At 45.1% G+C, this 6833-nt stretch overlaps 1 long non-coding RNA gene across 19 annotated transcripts in view; it reads right to left on the bottom strand.

Moving 5' to 3' along the window:
* Positions 1-326: 326 nt before the first annotated feature.
* Positions 327-6833, bottom strand: part of LOC108447327 — a 54977-nt gene continuing 48470 nt past the window's right edge. For 17 of the 19 annotated variants that reach the window (XR_001862831.1, XR_001862835.1, XR_001862825.1 and 14 more), the window contains 2 exons: positions 1127-1330; positions 327-388 (listed from right to left, as the gene is read on the bottom strand). This is a non-coding gene — a long non-coding RNA (uncharacterized LOC108447327). The remainder of the gene's footprint in view (positions 389-1126; positions 1331-6833) is intronic. The other 2 variants (XR_001862837.1, XR_001862842.1) reach the window with 1 other exon arrangement.

Genomic DNA, 6833 nt, shown 5'->3' with positions numbered 1-6833 from the left:
AGTGCCTCCAAACTGCACATGGAATTTCCACCACGATTTCCACGGTGCAGCTTTGCTCTCTAGCCCATGCCTCTCCATCCCATAATCCACTTCAAACACAAAACTTTTCCTTCCAAACTGGAATTCAGGGAATTGTCACCAAGTCCCCATCCACGCAGCGTGAGTGTAAATGTGGTTGTGAGGGGCCTGATGATAATCCTGGGACAAACGCTGTTCCCCATCAGCCCGGTGTCACTTCAGAGCCTTCTGCCTGTGCTGGGGCTGCTCTGTGTCCCTGTTCCGTGGAGCTGGAGCAGCTTCCACCCTTCGAGCACACTGATGCCCGTGGCAGCTCAAGAGTTCCTCACTGGCAGCCCCAGGGATATTCCAGTAGGATGAACTCCTTTACCTGCAGGGCCATAAAAAGAGAAGAGTTAACAAGGGCCTATGAGGTGTCAGGGAAAAGGGAATGAGGTGCCTTTATGGGACCTCTCAACGTGCCTGACCCCAGGCAGAATTCCTCTGCCACCAGTGCTCTGGGGAAGGTGGGAACCCCAAGCTTTTCCCAACCATTGCTTGTTGCTCACGTGTGCACAGGAAGTCTCAAGGCCCCGTCTGCAGCACATTCAGTGCTCTGTGCTCAGCCAAGGTTCCCAATCCCCAGCTGAAGGCACGTGGAAATCCACTGCTGGCAAACTTGAGGCTGTCAGGGATTTTGGCCACTACCCTCAGTCATATTTACCCTATTAATGGTAGCTCAGTCTTAGGAAGGACAACTTCTGCCACCAGATTTGGTTCGAGTCTGTGCTGAGAGAGGGGCTTTCGCAGAGCGCAGAAATTAATGCCGTGTTTCCAAGAGAAAAGATCTGTCTTTCCTAATTTGATTTGTAAAAATCATTTAATAGTAATTTATTAATCCTAATTTGAATACAAGATAAACTTGAAAATAAATAAAAGAAATAAAAGGCAATACAAAACAGATTAAGATAGAAACATTAAAAAAGATTAACAGTCTGTGAGCGAATCAGCAGCTTGGCCTGGCAATACAGGTGCTGAGGGTGCCAGCTTAAGGTAAGAAGTGTCCTTGGAGGCACAGTATCCCCCAGGCAGTGCCCAAGGGGTGCTGTGTGTGCAGGGGGTCTGTTACCTTCATCGCTGGAGTTGTGCTCTCCTGGTCAGGAGTCTCCATCACTGCTCCAAGGCCCGTATGTGAAACCAGACAGGAATTATTTGTGACTCCAACACTGAGGCAACAAAAGCATCATGGAAAAGTGTTGTTCCTTGTCCTTGAAGCAACTGTAAACACATCTAGGAACACAACAGACCAGGCATTGTATGATGGTGTTTGAAGCTGTAAAAGATAATGCAACAGTTAATTTTCTGCCTTAGTTGGGCTTTTCCTCCCCATCAGTTGCTACTAAATAAGTCTCCAACATTTTTCAAGGGCATAACTTGGAACAAGACAGCAATAACCATTACATATTGTTTTCAATAAGATGCCATTTTCCTTTCTGGCAGGCAGCAATGGGCTTTTAATGGCTAACATTTGTTTCATAAAGCTCCCAGATGCTGCCTTGACAATTGCAAGGAAGAAAAGAGAAGAAAACAAACCCAAAGCAAGGGAAGAAAATACAAGGAGCAAATAAAAGATTCAGTTTCCATTGCAATGATTTATCCTGTGTCCCAGGCTGATGCAGGTTTTTGCTGGATCAGACATCTCTGGTGAATCTGTGCTGCAGAGCTCCACTGAGATCCTGGCTCTCCCACCTGCTGCAGCCCCCCAGCCATTCTGAGCCACGATGGGAAATACTGGAAGGGAGTTACCATGGAAGTGGAGCCAGTCAAGTAAAACCAAAAATTATAAGGGATAAGCTTTCCAGACTATATAAAAATATATATATAGAAAAAATCCCAGATGGCAAATAAATGGCACCAATTTCATTCCGGAAGATGAAGCGCACTGTGACGTAGCAGTAGTCGAACTGAAGAATGGGAAAGCCAACATTTGTGAGGAGCCAGGACAGTAGCCATGGCCATTGCTTTTCCACATCTATTTGTTGAGCCCTCCAGCATATCTGGTGAGTGGCAAGAGGCACTTTTTTCCTGAACAGACCCAAACGACGAGACTTTGAAGAGTCTGTCAGCACTGCCTCATGACTTGTGCCAGGGAGCTAAAGACAGGAGACTGAGTGCTTTGGTCTAAGTGGTTGAACAAAACCCAGGGGCTCCACATATTCTGTGTTACAAAGGAAAACTGGAATTGTCACCACATGTCTTTGAAGCAATCCTGCTTACCTGCAGTGGTCCTGTTCCCCAGGTTCAGGGGGAGTCAAGCCACAGGAGATGGATTTGTTTGCACAGCCCTAGGTCAGGTTCAGCCAGCCCTGTTCCCCCCCTCAGCTTCCCACATTTAGTCCAAACACATGGGAGAGGGAGCATTGCCTCACTCGCTGCTTCTCTGCTCCTGTTTCTTCTTTTATGCAGAAACATGAATTTCCAGAGCACAGCTACAAGGGTCATGACTAGCATGTGTGCACACCTTTGTTTTGGATGGTAAAATCTCTGCACATGGTGTGAGATGTCTGAGTGTTACACAAAGCAAATTCATGAATTTTCCCTCATCTAATCCTATTGTCTTTACTCTGGATGACTGTCTATGCAGTCCAGTATTTACTCATCACAGCAGCTCCAAGAAATACTGCATCAAAAATACTGTTTTCTAAATTTGGGTACTCTGCAAAAATTCACAAGTTCAGTTTGCTTAATAATGTGATACCAACACATCATAATTTGTAATTAAAAACTGTATCCTCTCATTATGTCTGCAGGTCTTTCATATGGCTGTCATCCATAAACAAGACAATGCAAACTGATCTTCACAGAGAGCAAGACACTGCACCCTGACCTTGGTGCACAGGGTTTTTTTTCCCTTGTCACACAAACATTTTACTGGCACTAAAGTAACTGGAGTGGAAAGGGAGCAGCTCCCAACTGACAGAGCAGCCATGCTTCCTCGGATCAGCCTGTAACTTGGGATAAAAAATTGCAAAAGCAAAAGGAGACTTCTTTTTCTTAAAGCAGAAATGCCCAGTAATACCCATGTTCTACCTCATGTAAGTCTGAAGAATTTTTAAGGCATCACGTGCTGAGGATGGGACAGGGGAGTATCAGCCAGAGTCCTCTGAGTGCTTGCTGCTGGATTAGCCTGCAAGACTCCAATAGTTTAAATGGAGGCAGGACTTAAAGCTCAGCAGATCACACCTCCCTGAGCAATACAACAGATTTTACTACAGGGCAAGACCAGGTTCAGTGTACAGACAATGGACATTCCCACACAGGCACAGTTCCTGCACTGCAATGGCTGGGCCACACTGCCTCCTTGGACACTGATTTCCTGAGGCTTTGCCTGATGCTGCTTTAATTCTTCACACTGTGGGGCTCCATCACTCACTCACCCTGGGAGATCATTCCACAGTTCAGTAGACATTACTATGGCTGTTTTACCCCTGATATTCATCCAAAATTCTACTTTTCCTAATTTAATTCCATTCTCTACAAATCTTTTTTTACCCTCCATGGTTTTAAGGCATTCCTTTTTTATTCCAGATAAAGTCAAGCCACTAGCAACCAGTCAAGCAACTAGAAACCAGTCTTATTCCTTAGCTGGAGAGATGTAACCTTGAGCAGGTACAGGTAGGTAATTATGGACTGTACTTAGGGGTCTGCTAAAAGTTTCTGCCTGATTTCCTGTCCCTGCAGGGATAGTAATTGGTGTTCCACATGGAAGTATCCCAGCCCCTCCAGCAGCAAGCAGGGCAGCACTGAGAGGTTCCAAGAGCAGCTCTGTGCAGCCCCCCGGGCTGGGAGAGGAGAGGGAAGTGTTCCAGCTCTGCGGAACGCCGGAGACCAAACCAGAGCCATGAAATTCACTGCTGGAGGTACCACAGTCAGATGAGCTTCTCCCCAGGCTGTGGTACCCCCCTGCAGAAACAGGGAAATGTGACTCTTGGAAGTTAAATTCATAAGCAGAGGAAGGAACGGGTTATGTTCTGATTGCACATTGGCTTAAATCGGGAGCTGCTCTAATAATCCTGTGGAATGGGATGGGTCTGAGCGCCAGCTGAAGTGAAAGGCAGCTCAGGCTGAGGCCATGTGTGTCCCAGGTTTGCTTTTACTTTCTGAATTACTTTTCCTTAATATAAATATCAACCACAACAGGTACTAACAGAAGACTTCAGGAGCCTTTCCCAGCTGTTTTGGGCTTCAACCCTCAAAGCTTGCCTCTCATAATTCAGTTTTAGCTTCAGGCACTTTAAAGTTAATAGACTCATTTGAGCAAAGGGCTTATTGGAAATCCATGTTGGAAAACAGTGAGCGTAAGTGTGCTGGTGCCAAGCTATAAACACATTTATACAGTGCAGTAAATCAGTGCTGCTGCCTCTCCTTGGAGGGGCCGGGCCAATTAAGCCAAATGTACAGGATATGAGGATGGAACCTGTTCAGCTGCAGGCAGGTAGCAAAGACTGCAGCCACACCACCCTGTTGGGGCTCGTTTTGACATTGCCCTGCCTGGCCAAATTTGATACCATTTGCTTTTGGCTTGTCATTCACTGACTGCTGAAAAAGAACAGGGATTTGGAAAGGCATTGCCAGCACTGTGTGGGTGCGGCACAAGGACACACAAATGAAGAGGCAGGAAAGGGGATGCCTGTGGACATCTAGTGGTACAAGGTCCACAAATGTACTTGGGCTCTGTAATGCAGTAATGGTGCTGGACTCACTCTCACAATTCCTGCACAGGTAGAGGTCATACGATCTGACTGATAACTTTTTACAAACAAGAAAATGTTATTTGTTATCAGAGCATTTCATTCAACTACCTTAATTACCTCTCTGCCTTTTAAGTGTGATCTAAAATACAAAACAAGGTACAAAAATAGGATGGGATGTTACAGAGAGCTGGTTAGCTTTCAGTGCATCAAGTCCCTGAAAATTACTTATATTTTATGTTTGTGTAAAACCTGTCAATGATTATTAAAAGTAAAGTTACCATTCTCTGAATAGGTGCTCAGATTACAGAAGCTGTAGTTGGAAGCTGACAGCTGGCAGAGCTGTCTTGTAAAAACTCTAAAATGCATTAGAATGCACACAAAAGAAGTAATTTTTTAAATGAGACAGAAGAGGAAGAAAAAGAGCCCTGTGTCCCACTTAAAAGGGGAGAATTTGGACTTTGAGAGACTTAAAAAGGGGGATTTCGAACATTCTTTTAAAGGTTTTGTTTTCCTTTTCAGATCCAAAAGAGTCAAGCACACTTGGTGCTGCCCCAGTCCCTAATGCAAGATGGTCCCGTGCTATTCTGCCAGTACCTAAAGCACAGGAGGAAGAGATTTCCAAATAAAGTACCAAAAGCAACTGCCAGGTCACCAGCAGTGCCTGCCCAGGTCCTAACCTATGGCACTAATTATCCATCTGCCTCGCCAGCTGCCCGAATGGATTCTCCATCCTATGGCTGGGCACAGGAACAGGCTGCCTTTCCTCTTCTCACACATCTTACTGTGGGTAGGCTTTTTTGGAATGATTTTTAAACTTTGTTCTAGCTATTCTGTTTGCACCTTCACTCCTCTCATTACTTGTTTCACTCCTCATTTACTCACTGGAACAAAAATTGTTTGAGACAAGCGCTAAGGAAGCAAATATCTGTGAATAGAAACCAAACTCATTCCCACATGAGGTTGGCAACTCACTGCACCATCATTAAACAGAGTTATTCACCTTTAAATCTTGGCTTTTGAAAGCAAGGAGAAACTCACATAAGCTCAAAGCCCGTAGGACGAAACTGAAAATCCACAAATATCTCCCATTAGCAGGGCAAGGCACTTGCAGTGGTGGGGAACAGCCCATACCCCCAGAGCAGCATTCCTAAGCAGCTCTTTACGTGGCAGTCCTTTGCACAGGAAATACTGTCACCTGAAGAAATAAAGGAGATAACTTGGCATGGGCCATGGAAGCTTCTCTTTCTGACTTATATCAGTATCATCTGGGGGGAAAAGGGGAATCACAAAGAGGCAGTGGCCTCTGACTGCAACTTCCCTCTCGCAGCACCCCGGCCACAGGCTGCTGCTGCCTGCCTTATTCCTTTAATCTATCACCAGGGCAAGGGGGTGTTTTCCACCTTCACAGCTTCTTCACAGCATGAATTAGTGAGCTGACTCTACCCTAAAGTAAAGTAAATCCCAGCTCCCATCCTCTCTCCACCAAAGCCATGATTACCTGCAGAGCAAAAAAGAGCACAGAGTGAAGGGTAAAAATCTCTGTTGAGATCTAGAAAGTGATTGTGCCTGGCTGCCCGTGGGGCTGTTCTCCTCAGCATGGCACTGACTGTGCAATGCATTTTCTTTCACACACAGTGCTCTTGGTTTCTTAATATCTCGACTCCTTATTCCAGTACACTGGTCCCATTTGCTTCTACAGCTACTCCCTAACCAGCCTAATTTGCCCTCTTTATCATTTATTTATCTTGAAGAAATTTTGAAAGGCAACTCAGAAACTTTTTTATCTGAGTTTTCCAAGTGTGTTTCACTATTCCACAGCCTGTTATATTGAGTTTGGAGCATCCTCATGTCTACAAGGTATGAGGGATTTCTTTCACTGCAGATCCTTTATAAAGTCTAAAGGCTCCACTCGAACACCAGACTGGTGTGGCTCCACATTTGCTTTTTCCCATTCACATTAAACAGGCTTTAAACAGTTGACTTATTTATGGAACATGATGTTGCATGAGATGGAAATAAAATATCAGGATTGTATTTCACCCCCAAGTCCCAAGGGGTTAATAAAGCAGTCCGTCTGCTGAT

This window comes from Corvus brachyrhynchos, unplaced genomic scaffold, assembly GCF_000691975.1.
Source record: "Corvus brachyrhynchos isolate BGI_N302 unplaced genomic scaffold, ASM69197v1 scaffold105, whole genome shotgun sequence".
NCBI lineage: Eukaryota > Metazoa > Chordata > Aves > Passeriformes > Corvidae > Corvus > Corvus brachyrhynchos.
Note: the sequence above shows the minus strand (reverse complement) of the source record. Positions and strands in the feature narration are given on the sequence as shown.